Source organism: Acanthochromis polyacanthus, chromosome 6 (genome assembly GCF_021347895.1).
Source record: "Acanthochromis polyacanthus isolate Apoly-LR-REF ecotype Palm Island chromosome 6, KAUST_Apoly_ChrSc, whole genome shotgun sequence".
NCBI classification, from domain to species: Eukaryota; Metazoa; Chordata; class Actinopteri; family Pomacentridae; genus Acanthochromis; species Acanthochromis polyacanthus.
In genome coordinates this window covers 32,841,627-32,863,277 of record NC_067118.1, presented here as the reverse complement: position 1 = coordinate 32,863,277, position 21,651 = coordinate 32,841,627, and the positions used below count along the sequence as shown (strand labels likewise).

Here is a 21,651-nt window from a genome sequence, read left to right as displayed (position 1 = left end):
TAATGGAGGAGATGACTTTGGGGCTGTGGATGAATGACACCCTCGTCGTCTCAGGCTGCCGGGGCCACAATATGTTTCGCTAAGAGTTGAGGAGGGGAGGGAAAGGCAGAGAAATATGACACATAAGTGGAGATAAAGCGCAGGGAAAGAGTGAGGGGTGAAAGGAGGGTCATACTGATATTATTTATGAATGGATGGCTCTGTGTGTGTGAGACGATGTGTGCATATACGTGTGTGTGTTTGTTAATGGAGCCCCATACTGTATCGCTGCTGGTCCAGGTCACCTGCCGTTCCCTCTGTTGTGTCAAGGATTATCCCAGGAAGTGAAGTGGAGCAACAGTAATGTGAAGTGTGTCTCTTACAGTAAGCCCGCCCAGGAGTTGCTCACACACACACAGACACACACACACAATTTTCTGGAGGTACAAGTACTTCATCTGTGGCCGATAATATCAGTTTGCGGGTAGCATGTTTTAACTAAATGTCATGTTTACACAGGATTACAGCAGATCAAACTTTTAAATACTCATGCATTACTGTTCCCCTGTTGATTTCTAGCAATTCAAGCATTGCAGCAGCAAACACTTAACAGCTATTGCTCAGTCACAACTAACATTATTTGGTCTTGATTTATATTTTTAGGCAAGGTATTGTTATTGTCTGGATGGTAGCTAAAAATAAAAATGACAAGATAAAATAAAATGTCGAGATTAAATGTCTGTAAATTGATTTTCATATTGTAGATTGCTGGGTGAGTATTGCCAGGCTGGAACAAATCAAACCTAAAAACAAGAGGACAACTTTTAGTCTGTAATAGATTGGTTTTTTTGGCAAAACATATCAGCAGCTACTTTGGTAATCTAGTCATTCGCAATTTTTCAAAGCAAAAATTCTAGTCTGTTTTTTGGTCTCTTTAGCTTTAATATGCAGAATGAAAATTACGTTTTTGTCTGTTTGTTGTTTTTTGTTGTTGTTGTTTTGTCATAAATGATGATAAACTGATCGTGGTATCACAATCAGCTGTGGGGAATGAACTGTTTTTGCTCTTTATTTCCAGTTCCACATGTCCATACAGGTGCTTCTGTGCTGCCGTGCTGCACGTGAAAAAAAAACATGTTTTTCCTCAAAAGACACTGCTCATAAACAAATTAATTTATTACTGCTTGAGAATGAAAACACTAAATATCAGTAATCCAATCCCATCAATCATAATCTTTCTTCTATTAATATTGCAAACAATAAAAACTGTGCTTTGTGATCCAAGCCGGGGAATTACACAGGACACATTTGTATTATCTCTCTTTAACGCGCACACACACACACACACACACACACACACACACACACACACACACACACACACACACACACACACACACACACACACACACACACACACACACACACACAATGTGTATTCCTATCCTTGTGGGGACCTACCATTGACTCCCATTCATATCTAACACTAACCCTTTCCCTAACCCTAACCTTAACCCAGACCAAAAAAATGCCTAACCCTAAAGAAACGTTTTTGCACTTTTACTTTTTTCAGTAACAACAACATGGCCAAGAAAACACTATTTCCCCTCATGGGGACCCAAATGAGGTCCCCACAAATGACATTTCTTTTGGTTTTCCTATAGTTGTGAAGACATTAGGTCCCCACAACCCCTGTAATTACCCGCCCAGCCACACACACACACACACAAAAACACAATCATGTTTCCATCACTTCAGAGGACACTGCATTGACTTACATTCACTTGATTTACTCTAACCATAACTACTGAGATCAAACCTTAAATGTTTTAATAATTTACATTATGAGGACTTTTTGCCTGACAAAAAGGAGGTAGGTCCTCACAATGTGACGATGCAAACAGCTTTATGACCCCACAACATCAGTAATGCAAGTAAACACACACACACACACACACACACACACACACACACACACACACACACACACACATTTGTGATCTTTCTTATGAGGTGAACATGGGATTTCTGGTAATGTCCCGGCTCCATTTTCATTTTAATCACGACAATGGGATCAGACAAGCTAGTGGGGCGGGCTTGGCCTGGCTTGGTTGATTGTTCTGATTGAGTTTTCTTTGTTTGGCAGATATGTAATACAGCCTGCTTAAGAGGATTTGATAAAGGGAAGGAGGTTATTGTGCGATTTAATCATGTTCACTGAGGTGAACCTGCACTTATCCACTTCCTGACAGGCAGAAAAGTGGTCTTAATATCTCAGCACAGACGGGGACAAGTTTGTCGGTATTACCAGCATTCTGCTGCCGTGCTGCAGAGCGTTGCAGTGCGCGGTTTAGGAGAGGATATGTTTGTGCCATTTTTCACATTGTTCTTGAGTAATGAGTGATGTAATATTCATTTCTTTAGGGGAGTGCACTTGATTGTGTGGGACTGGAGGTGGGTGCAAAGGGCTAGATTTGTTTTGATAGAAATAAACAAAAACGGATTAGTCATGATATGGGTTTTGAAAATTTAAATAGGTGAAGTTGGCAGTGCTCTGCAGTTTTCTCACGGACATGAAATTCAATGAACAGACCAAACAGCAAGGTATCAGTCTGTGTCTTAATATTTGATATCCCTATCATGTATGTAACACACGCACACACCCAAGACTATCAACCCAAATGAAGATTTAAATGTTAAAAACGGCCCACTAATAAATACTTGCATTATTTTTAAAGATAAAAAGTGCATTTGTGGGGGATATTTCAAGCTGCAGATGGTTTGGAGGTGAATATTTACAGCAGCAGTGTATGTGGGACAGACTCAATGTAACCTAGAATGCCTACGTCCATTATAATGAGAGAACATGTCACGCAGTGCAGTGGTGCAGCTTACTTTTAATTGTTTTTGACAATTATGTAGAGTTATGGCCCAGGCTTTGGTGGCACATTCAATACTTGTCAGCTGGATTCGAATGGGATGTGTTGCATTAAGAAAATGTTTAAATTTCCTCAGCGCTTTATAGTTTTGTCATCACAGATGCAAGAGAAAGTGTTGAAGATTGTATGGGTAGGATTTGGTGTTTTGGGGGGGCACCTTTAACATTTTAATGTGACCCAGGATGTTAGCAGAGATGGATTAGTCAGAGGATCCCTAGACAGATAATAGACAGATTATGGTTAAGCAAATGTCACAAGGATAAACTGTGTCATGAACAATGCACAAAAGATGAAATTATCGCAAATGCTTTCTGACATATAAGAGGTTTTTTGAGGTGAGCTAAAAAGGCTGCATGTGTATGCTTGTACATGTGTACAGTGTTTGCTATTTCTATTGTAACTGGGGATTAATACCAACTAAAATCTTACAGAGTGCAAACAACATACAGTATATTATTGTAAAAGCATTTTTCTGTTTAAGTTGTTTGTCAAACCTGTCATATTCCCATAAATGTCAAATGATGCCAATGTGTTGTTCTGTAAAACCAATGTTTGAAATATGTCCATAAGGGATCCCTGATATCTGACTGGTCTTGCCGTCTGCCATCAGGAGGATTATCGAGGCGAAAGGTGGGGGGGTGATCCCCTTCTCCTAATGTTCACTCTCCCTCTCACATTTTCACTCTCTGCTTCTCATTAACATCAGTAAGAATAATCATCACAGGATAATCATCTCAAAAAGGCGAATCAATCTACAGTAACTGCAGCGCTGCAGAAACAAAATAAAGCAAACTTGAGCTAGTGTACTCTTGTATGTGTGTGTGAAAGAGAAAGAGTGTTAAGCCCAGCATTAGCTTTGCTCAGTTTGTGGGTTTTCCTCCATCAGCAGCAGTATTATTTACATGAGTCTCAGCGGGGAGCCTGTTCCTGCTCCAATACATCAGCTGGTTACTCTGTGGTATTTTGACATGACAGTTTCATCTAACTTGAGAGAAACAAGACACCAACATGCACATTCCTACATCTGCTACTACATAGGACGTAACAAAATGTGTCTTTTTATTTATTTATTTATTTTACAATTTGACATAAACACCCAATTTCAAGAGAGATCATTTGGTTTAGTTGGGTTTGGATTTCCTAGACCTGGGCATTACGTTATTAATATACATTTTTTAACAGTGCACCCATAATTACTTAATCCTCTTATGGCTCCTCCAATGCTCTGAAAAACAGGGTCATTTAATGTGTGTGTGTGTGTGTTTATTTACTGTATGTGCTTTGCATGCACTGAAAGTCATGTGAAAACCAACTGCATGTGTGTGAGAAGGGGTGGACTGGCCATCTGGCATACCGGGCACTGTCCCGGTGGGCCGGTGTCTAGTGGGGCTGGTCAACAGGTTCCCCCGGACCTGTAATTAGTAAATTGTAATGGCATTTTAAATTTTATGGGTTGCTTCTATTATCCCAGCGCAGCTTTTCGAGTATTTACGTCGTTGGTTATCACCTCAGGAAACACACAAACCAATTACATGCAAATTCAGGCATCCCACGTGATGCTACTCAACCAAAGAAATCTCTGCATTGTAGCCGCTAAGCAAGCTCAGCGTTCAGAAAACAGTTTAGAGGCAAAGGGCAGACAAGAGGACAGAGTAGATAGAAAGACAAATAATGCGACACTGAGAAGAAAGTAGCCCTGCACATGCTGATTATGTTCGGCTCAACTATGAATATAATTCAAACTAAATATCGTACCAGACTGACCAGTGAGCTCCAAATGTGTTTGAGAACAACTCTGACACCGCCACCCACCTCCCTGCCTACTCTCCGCCCTGACTCCACCCAGACTCCGCCTTGGCTCCATCCATGTGGTCACTTTAGTAGCGACAGAAACTACGATGACAAAGGGACGACGAGATCATTTGTTTTTTTCTGATCTGTAGCTCAGTAAGTTAAGGGTATTCCTATGGAGCTGCAGGTTGCTGGTTCAAGACCAGGCCCTTCTTAAATTTTTTGAGAATCCTGATGAATATAACAAAAAAAGAGGCTAGTGGTGGGTCTTGAACCTGCTACCTTCCACTGAGTAGTCTCTCTTCTAACCCACTAAGCTACTCACTCAGATACTAATTCTTTTTTTTTTTGCACATTTGTCATCTATTTTTTGTCATTTTCAAGTTGTTGTTTTTTTTACTTGTGTCTCGTCTTGACCGTTTTTCTCAGGGGGTTGGACTTCAGCCTTTGTGCTGGAGGGTTGAATTCTCAGTTCCAAGACTTTCCAAAGCCTCCAGACCTCCCAAGTCCTCAGGACCTGAGCTTTCACACAGTCTGAGGGCTGAAATTTTCTAAGTCCCACAGTAGATCTCTGTTAGATTTAACTTTCAGACAGTCCAAGGACTGATATCTTCTAAGTTCCTGAGTAGATCCCTGTTAGTTTGAACCTTTCGACAGTGTGAAGATTGAAAACCTCAAAGCTGATCTGTGTTAGTTTGAACTTTGTGGTTAACAGAAGCCTTAAAACTTGTGACCATGAGTCTTGATTTCACATTTAGACCATCCATCTGAGTTCTTCTCAGACCTTCATCTGTGGTTTTTTTTTTAGAAATCCTGAAGAATCTTTGATTCTCTTCACTGAACAGTAAAGTTTGTGGAGATCAGAAGGTAACATTAGTCTGATCGATGCCTTCAACTACTAGTAGACTTTATCTGGAAAGCAGTTTTCTGAAATGAGCTCTTAGTAAATCTGTCCACAATCAAACCAAGAACACAGAAAGAGGAGATGTTTGAAGAAACAACTTGAGGTTTTCATTTCAGACTAGAAAACACTTTTAGACCTTTATCTGTTTTTGCTCTTTTTGATCGTTTTATTGTCTCTTCTGTTTAATTTGATCTTCTGAAGTCTAACTGGTGTGTTTTGTCTTTAGTTTGATTCTTCTTAAATGTTTAGTTTTGTTCTTTTCTCACCTTTTATTCTTTTCTACTGTCTGATTTCATTTTGAAATGTCTTTTTAATGTTTAATTGTTTTTTCAAACGTTTTATCAACTTGTTTGAAAAATTTCCTTTTCTTTCCCAATGTATAATTTTTCAATTAAATGTTTAAGGTTTTTCTTTTTAAAATGTTTTACCACCTTTTGATGTTGAATTTTCTTTTATTTGCATTTCATTGTATTTTTTCTCTTTAATTCCTATTTAAAGTTTTATTGTCTTTAAGAGTTAATTTTCTAATTAAACATTTAATATTTTAATTAAATGTTTTGTCTTTTTAAAAGGTTAATAATCTAATTAAATTGTTTGTATTTTTTAAATGTTTAATATTCTTATTTGATTATATTTTTTAAATGTTTATTTATCTAAAATCTTTCATCTTTAATGTTTAATGTTTTTGTTTAAAAATGTTTAATTTCATAATTACATGTTTTGTATCTGTTTAATTGTCAAATTAAATATTTTGTCTGTTTAATATAATTTAATTGTATTTAATGTTTAATTTTCTTTTTAAGTTGCTTTTTTTCCTTTTATTTAATTGCTTTTTAAATGTAGTTTATTTCTTTAATCTTTTTTTTCTGTCAAAATTTCAACCCCAACCTTAGAAATGAAACAAACCCTTAAATCACAATAAGAATACTTCTGTTGTCACAATCATGAGTTAGTCAATTATTCAGTTTATCAATTCAACTTTATTTGTTTAGCACCTTTCACACAGATGACAAAACTAAACAAGCAAAGAAAAAACACTATGCTAAAACTGATTAAAATTCAAAAAAATATTTTTAAAAAAGATTTAACATGGTAATAAAATATGGTGTCCAGGGGTTGGAGGGAGTTTATTGAAGTCTTTTTGGGCTCACATGATAAATCATTTTTTTAGAAACTTGATATTCAATCTAAGGAAACTGGAAACTGCAGAGTGACAAAAGAACCAACAAGATCTCCTGTTTTCTCCTTTAATGAGTTGACTCTTCTGGTGCTTTAAGACCAAAGAACTGCAGACTCTTCACAACCTGCTCAAACTCTTGGTACAAGACCTCACCACACGGGTCAAGAAGGTTTCCTTCTCATTTGTACTCTGAGGCTACGTTTATACGAGAACCATCTTAACAGAAAATGCAAAAGTGGCGTCTTGTCATTTCACGTTTAGACGAGCGGTTTTGAAGGAAATCTGCATATATACGGTGACTCTATAGTGTGTGGAATTCAATTGTATATGCATGCCAGGCAGCTGGGTGGCGCTGTGATAAAACTCTGCCATGTCTACGTGCATGCGTACTATCTCCCTTTTCGGATCTCCGCAGCGGTAAATGTTCACGAATGGAATCTGTACAGATTCTGCACGTTTGTTGGTACGACTCCTGTAGTGTACATAGAGCTGCCAGAGTTGCTTGAAGGTACGAAGGATGGAAATAATCACATATCTTTGTTTACTTCCTTGTACCGGCCGGCAAACCAAAGCACCAGCGCACGTATGTGACGTAATCGTGTACGCGACGTGGCCAGATCTCGGCAAAGTTTTGCATTTTGCTGTTTAGACGGAAACATAACGGCGGAGTTTTCAACTTTTCCACTTTGGAGGCCGGTTTCAAATTTTTGCGTTTTTAAGCCCCCAAAATGCCGTCCTTGTATAAACGATATGGTGTTTTGTTGAAATATTTTGACGTTTTAACCTGCAAGCGTCCTCGTGTAAACGACCCCTGAAGCTCACCTTCTGAAAACTGCTGACTAATGTTTTTGCTGCTCTAAAGTGTGGTCTCCAGAACTTCCTAAAAACTCTCAAAGTCTCTTCTGCTGCAGATTGCTTTGTAGAACTATTACAGAAAACCTCACTAAACCACATGGAGGGGCCTCAAGATAGTCGTCCAAATGAAACCGTACAAAAACCAAACTAGCACAACCCAAATGCTAAAGTCTCCTGCAGCCTACCAGAGAACCTCTTTAAACAGAGAATCAGGACAGGAACTCTTACCTTCTGGACAACCAACGTTGGTTCACAAACAAGAACACAGAATGTGTCTGACCAAAAACCTCTAAAGACTCACTACAGCCAAGATAAAGACACAACTCAGCTGCACCAAATCCACTAATCACTGCACACATTAGCACCATGTGCTAACTGTGGCTAAAGAACCACATTTACCAAGACAACTATCCAGTACAAAGCCCTAGAACACACCAAGAAACACATTAAAGAGGATTTTACTGCTGGAAGCTGCAAGCCAACACCTAAAGAACAAACTAAAGCAACAGAGCCAAACCCGGTTCAGTGGTGAGGAGAAGCAGAGGAAATGTTTGACTGCAGCCGAATAAAGCAGGAAGACACTGAGCTGTTCAGGTGTTGCTGAAAACACCAAGCAGCCACCTGGACAGCCAATAGGAACACAGCTTACTGGAAGTTCAGAGGCCTGGCTTAGTGAAGTAAATTTAGGCCCCATCCACACGAAGACAAAACGCTTAACAGTTTCAAAAACGATCGCCATAAAGACGAAGGCGTCTCAGAAAATGTGTGCATCTACATGAATGCACTCAATACGCATGGAAACACTGTAAAACACATGCCAGACCTCTAGGGGCACTGTAACGATATGACGGAAACACGCAAACAGAATAAAAAACAGTGGGCATGCGCACTTGCGGCAAAAGTTGTAAACAGAGACCAAGCTAATGTGTCCTCGATAGTTGTTTGTTCAACTCGGTGGTGATTGAGAAGAAGGAGATTTTGCTGCAACAGGGATAGTAGGGTCACTAGCTTCATCAGCACATTTGTTACACTGTACGCCGCCATTGTCGTCGTTCTTGAGGCCATTTCCACAACTTGTATTTTTTTTTCTAACTTGTTTTGTAAATTTTATTATTGTTATTCTTTTTATTTATTTTATTTTTATTTTTTTCATAAATTAATCATGTCTTAACTGTGGGATTTTATAACTGTTTTGTATCTGCTGCTGCCTATCTTGGCCAGGACTCCCTTGGAAAAGAGGTTTTTAATCTCAATGGGATCTTTCCTGGTTAAATAAAGGTTAAATAAGAAAAAAAGAAAGTTGAAAACCACCTTCTGATACCTGAAATCTCTGAATTTTCACACAAAGAACGCCTGAACATGTCAAACTGGTTCCATAGTAGAACCTTCACTGTAAAAACGTCATAGTATGGTGTGTTGCTCAAAAAACATTATGACGTGCTGCCAAGGGTCGCCGAGGAGCGACACAAAAACAATACAAACACTGGTTTCCAGGGAGTTAGGAGGTTATTTATTTGAAAGAGTAAGTTTACAACAACACATGTGAGCAGAAAAATCACAAAGTCTGTCATGAGTTCAGCTGAAAATATATATATATATATATATTTTTTTACAAAAAATCAACCAGGCCCAACTCATCATAAGGATAAGGATTTATGTCTAGGTACAGTATTTATTACAGCAGCCACAACTAAAAGAGCATTTTGAAACTTGATTGTTTCCATTTTTTCACTAAATCTCTCTTTCTCTGCATATTTCAGACATGTTTCATGCTTTATTTGCTTTCATCTGTCTTTTCTTTGCCACACGCATAATACAAAACACTTTTTTGTGGACATATCTGCAAAACTCTTTCAACGAACTTCCTCTAAAATGTCTCAGACTTCTCCTATCTGACAGCATTCAGGCCTGCTGGCTGCACAGAGGCTTTGTGGCTGACTTGCTGGCTGGTTGAGTGTGACTGGTTGGCTTAGCGTCAGCTGTTGGCCCAGCCAGGCTCAGCTCAGATTGCTCCAGATTAGGAGATGGGGCACTCTGAGAGCAACTATGATCCATATTAAAGCTGCATAAAATGAAAATTGCAAAGATTTAGAGGCGGATCATAGGCCACAGAGAATTTAATCACAACCTGGCAGCGTGTGCGTGTGTGTGTGTGACTGAGTGTGTGTATACATGTGAGTGTATGTGCAACTCTCTGCATAATACAGAGTGCATAGTGACATGAGGATTATTGATGTAGGCTGTATTTACTTATCAGCCCAGTGTTCAGAGATGTATCACAAATGTTTTATCTGAGCTGCAGTTTTGCCTCTATTGTGGCTCCTCGACAGCCTGCCGATGCATGAAACGTGCAGGGTTTTGTACGTTTTTAAACTTTGGAGACAAATGTGTTCGTAGACAAAAAGAAAAAAAAGAAAAAGAAAGAAGTCTCTTGGATTTGTTCTGTGTTGGTGTTTGAGTGGGCGATAGTGTGTGTGTGTGTGTGTGTGTGTGTGTGTGTGTGTGTGTGTGTGTGTGTGTGTGTGTGTGTGTGTGTGTGTGTGTGTGTTTGAGCACAGCCAGGGATCATACTGTTCCGGTGTCCTCAACACTTGTAATCTCCCTAAAGCTTTAAATACTGTTACTGTGTGTTCAAATTGCAGTCGAGTAATAGATAGCGGCACAGAGGTCCTAAATTCAGTTATGATAACACCGACTGCATTTCTTTTATTTTTTTTCTTTTTGCCTGCCTATACTTTAAAACTGCTAATGAGATGTTACATAACTTGACACTAACTCTCACGCTATACAGTACATATATGCATACAGTTGTACAGCAGATGTGAGACTCAACTAATGACCCACTGTAGATAAGTAAGACAGAAAAGACTTTTTAATGTATCTGCATCTGTGAAAAGTAAAAAAATGTAGGGGTCTTTGTGTATGACTTGAGCATTTCCATTAATAGCCACTTTATACTTCTAATTTATTGCATGTTACAGTCACAATATAACATTATAAATGATTTAAGAAAGTAACAGCTTCAGTAACTATTTCAGTTTCAAACACACAAACACCAGTTCAAAGAATATGACAATTTGTAACAGCATAAAACATTGTTGAAACTGGTTCTTCAACTTGCGACAATATTGAATTTCTTTTTCTTCTCATAGCATGACTGATTACACTTCAGCATTATAATGAAAAAAGGCCATTTTGCACAATTATTATGATTTACTTGCATATTTTATGATAAGCCCATTTTACTGATAAGATTTGTGCACTTTTATTTTCAACTGCGCACAATGTCATTGCTTCTCAAGGAAAAGACTTGTATTTTCCCCACCACCATTTTGGTATATGTATAACTTGCTCTTAAGGAGGTAGTTTAAGTGTCAATTTTTTAAAACATTTGTATTCCTTTCTAGTGTTCTGTGAATGTTTTTGAGCGTGTGTTTTTGTCAAGAGCATATGAGTGTGCAGCTACGGGCTACAGATACTTGAAAAACCTGACAGAATTCAAAACTCCTGCCCTATTTGTGCTCACCTGTATCTGCGTTGAACGTGCAATGTTGGCTACATGAATTGAATTTAAATTGTTTTTTATTGTCTCTTTCTTCATGCAGCTTTTGTTGCATGTCTCTCTTCTGTTAGCTGTTCCCTCCTTCCTTTCTTCCTTCCTCCTTTTTTCTTCCATTCCATATTTCCAAATCCCTCTCCAAGAGCACATTGTGTGTGTACGAGTGTGTGTTTGTGAGTGTGTGTGCGTCTGCGTGGCTGTCATACACACAAATGTGCACACACGCACATGCACAGAACGCAGACTTAGATCGAGCAGATGGTGACCGTATTCATTTTTTCCCCGATTAACATTAACCATTCATTATAGACAGCAGACTAAGCCAATCCCACATCCGCCCCCATGCAACACACACACACACACACACATAGCCACACACACACACATAGCCACACACACACACACACGCGCACACACACATATAATGTCCAATAATTTTGCCATTAGCTCAGTGATGGTCCCAAAATCTTGCGTGCCCCTCAGTCAGTGTTGATACTCTCTCCTTCCAGACGGTCCCAGCTCTGCTCTGACTCAATCTGTTGACATTTCTGATTCCGTCCCCATGACTCAAATTTCTCCTCCTTCACTTCAGCAACCCGCTACAGGAATGAGGAGCATCTGACGATTCCCTCTGCCTCCCCTTTCCATCCAATCCATCTCTTTTTTTTTCTTTGTTCCTTCCACTTTCACTGTCTGGCTTCTTCTGGCAACTTCCCCACAAGTAAGAGACACAATCACACAACCGTTCTGCCTTCTTCCTTTGTTTGTCTTTCTGCCTCATATCCAACCTCTCTTCATTTTTATGTCTCTCTCTCACTCTGAAATAAAATAGAACAAAAGTAAAACCTGTTAGGGGAGTAAATCAGATTTAATCTCTGGCCTGAAGAAAAGATGAACATTAATCCACATCTGTCCATACAAATGTTTACCGCTCATATTTCAGACCTCATTAGGCTCTGCTGTTAAGCTGAATGGTTATGAACATGCATTCTGCAAGAAAAAAAAAAAAACAAAGGAAAAGAGAAGCAGAATGACTAATATTTGTATAAAAATGTATTTTTTCTGTGTGCACATTTGCCTCCTGCATGCTTCCCCTGTAGTGGAAGCCATCTGAAAAGGTTTTGGCCCTCTGCCGCTCTGTGTAGTCTGAAGGGTGCAGAGGCAGAGAACTCTCACTTAAACTAATGAGAGTTTTAGCTGCAGTCGGAGAGCAGTGTGAGTTAGTGGTCCTCAGCCACCCGCTGGACATCAATCGCCCTGAAAGGCCCGAAGGCTTGAAGGCTTTACTCAGTTCCCTTTGCAAAACTGCACCCATCGCTGCCCTTTACACACACACATGCTCACAGAGTCAGGTCCACATTCACAGACATAGACAAGGCATCCTGAGGTGCCTGAACCTTTTGTGGTCTATACGAGCAGGAGTGCATCATCACAGTCTGCATCAAAGCTCTTAGGATACACAGCTCAGCTCTCACTACACGCAAGGAGCGGACACAACTACACGAAGAGTTGTAAAAATACAAACTTAAAGGTGCCCCGTGGAGTTTTCCACCACTAATGCTACTATGGTGTAATGATTTAAAGAGGGGATTTTTCTGTTTTTCTTGTATCGTGCCTACAAGCAAGCATATGAATGAAACAAAATATGTTGCCGCCACTTATTTTAGCTAGTCTGCTGATCAACATTTTGCAGTAATGCATAAAGAAGCATGGCAAAGACCGTGAAATGTGCAATCTAGCAAACATGGATGTGAACAAAGCCTTATTTAAAACAATCACAAAATCTGCTTTGTATGTTTTACTGCGAAGGAAACCCGTTGGATGGACAAACACAGCGCATTTAACTGAATGTAAACATAACTTATTTTACCATCACCTCTTACTGTGTTGAGAATATGTCAATAAAGCATTGAGTTAATTTCATTAACTCATCAAAACTAGTGCCAACTAAAATGGAACATTTTTTTCTTTATCAACACCCAGTCGGATTTTCTTTCTTTTGAAAATAAATGTGAGTAACTTCTGCGAAGTTCAGGCAGTGTTTTCAGGGGAAAACTGTTATTTTTAAGCTCCCAAAATGTGCAGGATAAAGGCAGGATAAAGTTCTCAGACATTCTTCTGAAAACATTAACTAACTAACAAACTAATGTCGCATTGCATCTGTTGTTGTCGTGTAACATTTTCAGAGTGTTTAATGGACGAATGTTTTAAAACGTGTTCAACAATGACCCTAGAATATTGCAGGCATTATTATTATATTATATTATATGGTATTACAGGAACATTTTATAAATAACATTCTGTCATCTGAGGCCTCTGTAACATCTTAAAAACATTTTGTCAATAGTAGTTTGAGTTTTTATTTACCTTAATCTCACAGCATCCTCCAAAAGTCCTCTGAATGTTGCTGTTAAAACAGTAGCTTTTAACCTTATAGGAACATTATATGAAATTAGAAATAGCCTCATAACATTATTTGAACACTATATTATAGTATTTTTTTAAAATTATCATTAGAGCTTGTAGGTTATGTCATGGGAACATTTCCTGTGGGCTGGGAAATGCTTTTTATTGCACAGCTTTGGTATGCGATTGTGCTACATTGTGCCTTTGTTAAGGTGTCAACCATATGTGCATAATACAATTGTTCTCTTTCTAATGTAAGACAAAAGGACATTCTGTAATGTTTGCTTTATTTGGAGTGATGTAAGACACAGTGTTAAAAAAATGTTTTTTATTCCACTCCATTTGCTATAGCCAAACAAAGGACATGAGCCTTCTGACGACTGAAGATCAAGTTTAAATAACCCGTGAAAAGCAGTGGAAATTTACAGAAGAGATACAATGAGATATCACATGTTTGCCTGTTGACTACAGGTGTGTCGGCATGCATTGTACCGTGCCCACTGCTACTCAGTTTGTCCGGTGTGCCTCCATTTTTTTTTTTTTTTGCAAACACAACCCCTGCCACAGAAACACTGTTGCACCCACGCAACAAAATACATTAACACCACTCCTCTTCCTCCTTTTGTCTCCTCTCCATCCAGCTCCTCTTGTGTCAGTCATCCTGGTGCCCTAAAACTGTCCTAAATGACTTAATCTACAGGGCGACAGGACTCCAGAGAGGCTGGTGAGTGACGACAGTCTCTGTGTGCTGTAAGGGGATTGCTGTAATTACTGGGATCTGTGCACCGTATTTATCTTTTCAAGGGACGGGTGATCCTGCCATAAAAAGCCCAACATTTGGCAGTTAACTAATGCACACCATTAGATTGATTGTGCTGGATTTGTGTTTGTATGTGTGTGTGTGTGTGTGTGTGTCCCATATTTTCCTACTGCTGTCATGCTCTGTGATGTGTGTTAAATAATGCTTGGTTGTTCTCTGTAATCCTGATTAAATGGGGGTTAATGTGTGTCTGTTCAACTTTTTCACAGACTCTCCAACCGTGACCTTCTACGACGAAACAGTTTGCATAAATGAGGCATAATTAGACAGAGGGAGATGTGGCAAAGACAAAGCAGAGGTACAAGGTTCAGGTAACACAAATGGCTCTGTCTGTGGCGCTTTCTTGATGTCTCACTGTGTGGCATCGAAGGAGAGCGACATTTCGTTGCAAAATAAATAAAAACCATTGTCTGATATGCTCTTTTCTTGAACATAAACCTCAGCAGCTTTCAAAATCTGACATTAGGAGTAAAATAAAAGAGAGAAAATAATGAAAGAAAATGAAATTATCACTCTCCTTGGATGTGGCAGAGAAACAAACAGATTGACCACGCTCTTCTTTCCAAAATCCTCCCCCGTGCAAGCAACATGTTCCTCACGTCCATCTTGGCTGTTTTTTTTTTCCTTTTTTTTTTCTTCAGATATTTGGTGTCAGTGTGTGTGTCTGTCTGTGTATGTGTGTGTGTGCGTATGTGTAAATGCGCGCATGGGTTTGTGTGTGCGGGTTGTGAAGACGGAGGCTGCACCAGGCTGTCCAGCCTACACACAAACCGTCCCGTCGTTAAATCACCTTACTGTTCCATCCACCATCCACTGCCCTGAGCATGTTTTTCCTTTGATGTGTGTTTTGGTTGAAATGAAAGACACACGGGGAGAGGAGAGCGAAAATAAAAATGCAGGGGTATTGAGAGAGGATGCATAAACATTGGATGTCAAAGTAGCTTAAGACTGCGCTCTCTTTGCATTAATAAAACTAACTTTGGCCATCTTTGCCACTTTAAACTCTCCTGCTCACACACACTCTCCGTCATTTAATCTCTCTTCTCCGTCCCCTTTCTCCCACTTGTTCCTTATTAATTTTTATGTTTCTGACCTCAGAAACGGGCATGAGTACACAGATATATTACAGTAATTATCTAATTTTACAGGGCCATTAAATGTCACAGAAATCCAGAGTTATGGCATTAATACAATAAAGAGGTTTTGGGCCAGAGGGATGATAACTTACTACCAGGCCAATCTGTAACAAACTGTCTACTGTGGATTTTTGCCAGTTTTATTCTCGCAACATCGTCAGTGTCTTTCATAGTTAACAACACTGCATACATTACACCACAAATGTATTAATATTAGGTTAAAATGTGTAAAATGTGTCATGATAGGTATATTTCATGATACAGACCAGAATTAAATTGCAAAAGGCTAATGTAAAGATGTTTGTGAAAATGTACGTGTGATTTTCAAACCTGTTTTACCTTTAGTGGAACAGTCTGAGCATGATGGCCAAACCATACACTTCATATCGTCATATCTCTACTCAGACAACTATGTTTTTCAGTAAACTTCAGAATTACAAAATCTTATATTTAGATTCTCCTCATTTTCCCGGATTCTGGCCGGCAATAGTGTTATTTACTGTGGCTCTGACTGAGGCACATTTGGGAGCAGTTCAAATTCAAAGCTGTGCCAATCTACTCGTTCCTTTTTTTGTCTTTTTTTTCACCCCCCCCCCCTCCCCTCCTCCATCTCCCTCTATTTCTCTCACTCACTTTTCCTCTCATTTCTATGAACCTCTGTCCCAGTAGATGGAGATGTGAAATATTTAAACACACTTTGTTGTTTGGGGACAATGCACTTCAGCAGATGGGCCATCGCTGCACAGACCCCAATGTATGCAAATCTCCATACAAAGCAACCCAGGATGTTTTCAATATAACACAAGTGCCTCAGGCCTTGTTTTAATCCCTCTTTACCCGCAGCCAATGCACTGTTTCATCCAGTCAAACGCCTTAAGCGCTATGTCAACTTGGACATCTGGCCACATAACTGAACCAAAAAAAAAGTGTGCATGTGTGCTAGGAAGAGAGCATGTTTATGGAGGGTTAGACGGAGGGATAACGGCGACACAGTGCGTGCTATTGTGCTAAAATATCTCGGAATAAAAAGATCAGCGATGTTATTAGTGACAGAGGACATCGGAGGACCAGTCAGTGTGCCTTCTGAGGTGGATTCTTCACCCTCCATACCAGGGGAAACAGGTGCCAGTGTTGCTTTCTTCATTGTCTCTTAACTTGTTTTGCTGTTTTCTCACTTGTTTTTCTCACCCCCCACCCTCTAGGAATAAGGCAGCCACAAGCACACGTAGAAGCACACACATGCAAATGTGTGCACAGATGCACCAGCACACACACTTATGTACACAAATGTGGCGCGGTAGCACACGCGTGCTGCCTGCAGACTTTCTGGTCAGAACACTGATTTCTGCCGTTGTGACATCTGAAGGGTGCTACAGCACAGCCAGACACCTGGATACACATGGCATCCTTCACTACCGTGTGTCAAAGTCTGTGTGTGTGTGAGAGAGAAAGGTTTTGTGTGCAGGCTAGGTGTGCGTTAGGTGTGGGGGAAGGTGCCATAGAAGGCAGCATCTCCTCAGGGGGTAACTCATGAGCTTTTCCTGGATGGACCACAAGTTCAGATGCTTGTGGCAATGTTTTATGTCCTCATTGACCTACATGATAGAGAATACACATGGACACGTATGTGCTACATACGTACACACAAACCTACACGTGTATACTGCAAGATTCATTCATCCACATGGGAGAAAAAAATCATATTTGATCACATTTCTCTTTGTCACTGTTTATTAGGCATAATGTCTAAATAAAGTTATCTGAACTCAGAGGGAGGGAAAATAAAATGTGCAAAAGACTGCAGTTTAAAACAACTGCATACAATCGATAAATGATAGCTTTTAAAATAATTAATATTTAGATAAAATATTTGTCCTAAGGCTATTTTTTGTGTGCCACTGGTCACTGTTGATTAAACAAAATTTTAAAAATAGACATTTTCAACCATCTTACATTAAAATGCTTTTACAATCAGAATTCAGCTGATTGAAATGTGTTTGCTGCTCTAACATCTTATCCATCTTTTAAATAGTGACATTTAACATTGTACCTGCACTTCATAATTTCCAGGTTAATAAAGCCACACAGATAAAATTATAGCATCATACAGTGCCGAGAAACATGGATGCAAAATATGCCTTTCTGCACTCGGATATGCAACATATCTGCTGGTTTTTTACCAAATTGTGTTCAGTGAGTAACCGCTATATATCGGAGCTCTGTAAGCATATTCCTTTTGCACTTTGTTTGTAGCTGGCATGAGAGAGACTGCCCGCAGCTTGTGTGATGGTCTGTGGATATGTGTGGATGTGGGGGGCTTGTGTGTGTGTGCATGTGTACTTAAACCTCAGGCCATGAAAGTGTGTGTGTGTGTGTGTGTGTGTGTGTGTGTGTGTGTGTGTGTGTGTGTGTGTGTGTGTGTGTGTGTGTGTGTGTGTGCCCCTCATTGTGTGTATGTGGTTGCATGTGTACGGATCACTGTGTGTGTGTGTGTGTGTGTGTGTGTGTGTGTGTGTGTGTGTGTGTGTGTGTGTGTGTGTGTGTGTGTGTGTGTGTGTGTGTGTGTGTGTTTGTGCAATAGGGAAGAAAGAGTGTAGGTGAGTGCAGAAGACAAACCTGTCAGTTTCACAGCTGGTTTCACTGGCTGCAGGGCTCAGGCCGGAGCAGGGTGACACTCGGCATCACAGCACCACAGCACAGGGCCTGGGGTAAACACACACCATCATATACTGTAGGCAGACACACACAAATACCTTGGTTGGCTGCCCTCACCCATAAGACCAAGAGACCAGTGAAACACACCACCTGGGCAAGTCATCATATCTTGTCAAAGATTTTTTTTTCCTCCTTCCTCTTTTTGGCTCGATGAAGGTGTGAACAACATCACAGACCAGATTGCCTGGCAATGGACTGACCATCATGTTGTAAGGAAGGGGCGGGGGAGGTTGAGAGGAACGCACAGTGAGAGAAATAACAAGAGAAAAGTATAACGTAAGACGAGAATGGATGTCTTTTTACTCGCCTTGCCGAGCGACGGGAGTTACGAGCCGGCCTGTCCTCCTGCATCATGAGCCACGGCTGCTCGTTTGCAACTATCATGGTCGCTCTTGATGCATTATTGGTGATAGAAGTTGACACGGACTATTAGCTGGATGGTCCCTTCCTGCGTCAAGAAGAGATGGTGTTTCCATCCTTTGGTCTCATTTCAGGACTCGTTTCATAGTGTGTTCCCGAGTGGAGTGGACTGGGGAAAAGAGCCTAAGGCGGTCCCCCCCTACCCCTGCCCCTCACCCTCCCCGCATCCTCCACCATCACACATTTCCATCTCCAGTAAGATGGAAGTGATGGCAATTTCTTCAGGGTATTAGGAGTATGTTGGCCCCCTTTTTCTTTTTTTTTTCTTCTTCTTTTTTTAGTTCTCATAACAAGTACAGTTTACGAGCAAAAAGCACATCACGTGGCAAGATAAGAAGACATTTTTAGCACTGAGGTTAGGAGACACGCTCGTCTACAATGTGTTAAAGCGATAATCACCATTCTGTACAGAGCAGATGAGCAGCAGAGCACAGGTACGTTCAGGAAAATAAACAAGCGCATTGTGAATTCTGTTGACATTTTAGGGAAGAAGACCCAAAGTGAGTCAATTATAAAAATAAAGTAAACATGTTGACAGGAGAAATGAAACTGTGTTTTGACTGCCGCTGTCATGGGAGGTTCCCCTGTCTAAAGTTTACACAGTAAACGATTATGCCTCAGTGATTCTGCCCTGGATATGTGTGTGTTAAGTGTGTGTGTGTGTCACTCTGCGTTTGAATGTGTGCACTCAGTGATCAACTTCTGCTAAATACTAATTACTGAATACTTAGTACGGATGCCCTTTCTATTGGGTCCCTTTAGTATAAACATTCATTATGGCTCTTTTTCTCCTTTGTAGCTCCATCATCATTATTCCACCGCATCCCCCGAGGAGCGAGACAGAGCCGAGGCCGGGGCCGGGGCCGGACCAGGCTGGGGGAGAAAACACTGTAGAACCAGAGCACCAGGACCTGGGAATGCACACAAGTGATATTTGTGCGAGGAGATCAAAAAACGTTTACCTTTAGATGTTTCCCTGATATGAATATTCAACATCCTTATTGAAATCTAATTTGGGTCTCCTTGTCTCAGGGGTCTTTTCATCAGTGCCTGTTGCCTGAGGCCACTGCTGATTGACAGCCAAACTTTAGTAAAGAGCAAGCAGGAAAAAAGGGGAGATCTGGTGGTGTTGGAGATGTGAGCGGTGTGAAGCTGGGGAGAGCTGGAACAGATGAGTGGAGGGGTACTGGGGGGGAGGCGGGGGTGGGTGAGAGGGCGACGGGGGTGGGGTATTTAACCTCCTCATGTGCATGCACAAACAGAATGCTGCGCGGTATTAGCAACAGGGAATGTAATAAGCAAAACAGAACTATTCGACACCATTTTATCCTTACAGGTATCTGTTAACCTCGTTGCTAACACACATTTACTAGTTTGTTTGCAAAGGAAGATCATTTGATTATTGTTTTATTTTTTAAAAAATAGGTAAAGAACTGAAACGATAAGCCGATTAATCAATTAGTCTACTGACAGAAAATTCATCTGCTGCTATTTTGATCATTTATTCAAACTCTTAGTCAATTTTAAGTCAAACCTGATCAAGTTTTCCTTGAACATAGCTTCTCCAGTCTGTGGATTTTCTTGCTTCTGGGAGGCACTTTTGACGATTTTCTTAAATTTTGAAATTAATTTATAAAAGAAATCAATTGTAGCACTACATCTACAGATTGGCACCTGATAGTAAGTTTGTTGTTTTTTGTTGTACAATTTTGCAGCTAATTCGTTTACCTCACTGCAGCTAGTATTTTTTGTTCATAATCATTCATAATGGATTCAATACATAGCATGGAATGCACAGTTTTTGTTTAACTTTGCTTACATCTGAAATTTACATAATCTACCAGAAATTATTAGTCAATTAATCAGCTTATCAGTTGATAGACAATTATCTAGCAATTTTTATGACTGGACTGTTAGGAATAAAAAGCAAAATGAAGGTACACTATTTCAAAGAAAAAAATATTCAACAGGGTTAAAAAAAAAAAAGTAAAGCAAATGCTGGATTGGTATGTTTACCAGGATTTAAGGAAGTACAGACATGCATGTTTCACAAAAATATTTTTATTGTGATGGGTGAACTGAAAAGATTAGCTATATTTACCCCATTCGAGTATTTCATTTTGTTCTCATCTTGTCTTAAAACTAAGCGACTGACAGTCCCTGCCAAAAGCACAGCACCATATTGTTTTCTAAAATTATATTTCTGAACATTTGTTCAGTTATTTGTCTCTGTTTCTGACTAAGGACCTGTGAACTCCAAAACCATTCATTTGGCAAAAAAAAATGTCTGTACTCTCTCTCTGACTGCAGGGGAGAGTTTGCAATGATGGAGTGCATTTGTGTCTTTGCTTTTCTGGCTTATATAATAGGCCTGAGCTGCGCTCTTCTCCTGGTGTGGCACCGAAAACAGAAAGCATTGTCACACAAGGATTCAGATCAAACATACCTGTAGAGTCCATTATAGCAGCAGGAGTCAGATATTTCTATGTTCTACAAAATTTCTGTTGCAGGTGAGGCTGGATGAAGATATAACAAAATGCCATATGCATGTATTCACACACACAGCACACACAAACCAACACTGTCCTCATCTGGCCAGTGGGTTGAGCATGGTTTAATGTTATTATTGCGCAGGTGTGGGTCTTGTCCCTCAGGGTTCCATTAAAATGATGCCCCTCTCAATGGTGGCTCCATTTGCTCTTTAGATTTAACACAGGCCATATGTCTAGCAGGAGGCAAACAGCTGATGGGGTTTAATTGACAGAAATCAACATATTTGGTTCCCTGTGCATGCACGTGTGTGTGTATGTGTGTGTAATGGTGTGCTAATGGTGAATGTGCCTGGGCACCAGGGGATTGCCTTAAAAGGGTCAATTATGCACCAGAACACAGTTTAGAAAGAAAGGAAAAGAAAAAAGAAAGGGGGAAGCAAAGAAAGGAGAGAGAT

The 21,651-nt window shown here is 40.0% G+C and overlaps 1 long non-coding RNA gene across 1 annotated transcript in view; it reads left to right on the top strand.

Moving 5' to 3' along the window:
* LOC127534538 (uncharacterized) overlaps positions 1-19,879 on the top strand; it is a 76,013-nt gene extending 56,134 nt beyond the window's left edge. Inside the window, exons 4-6 of the long non-coding RNA XR_007942694.1 lie at positions 14,255-14,337; positions 14,643-14,744; positions 19,504-19,879. This is a non-coding gene — a long non-coding RNA (uncharacterized LOC127534538). The remainder of the gene's footprint in view (positions 1-14,254; positions 14,338-14,642; positions 14,745-19,503) is intronic.
* The last annotated feature ends 1,772 nt before the right edge of the window (positions 19,880-21,651 follow it).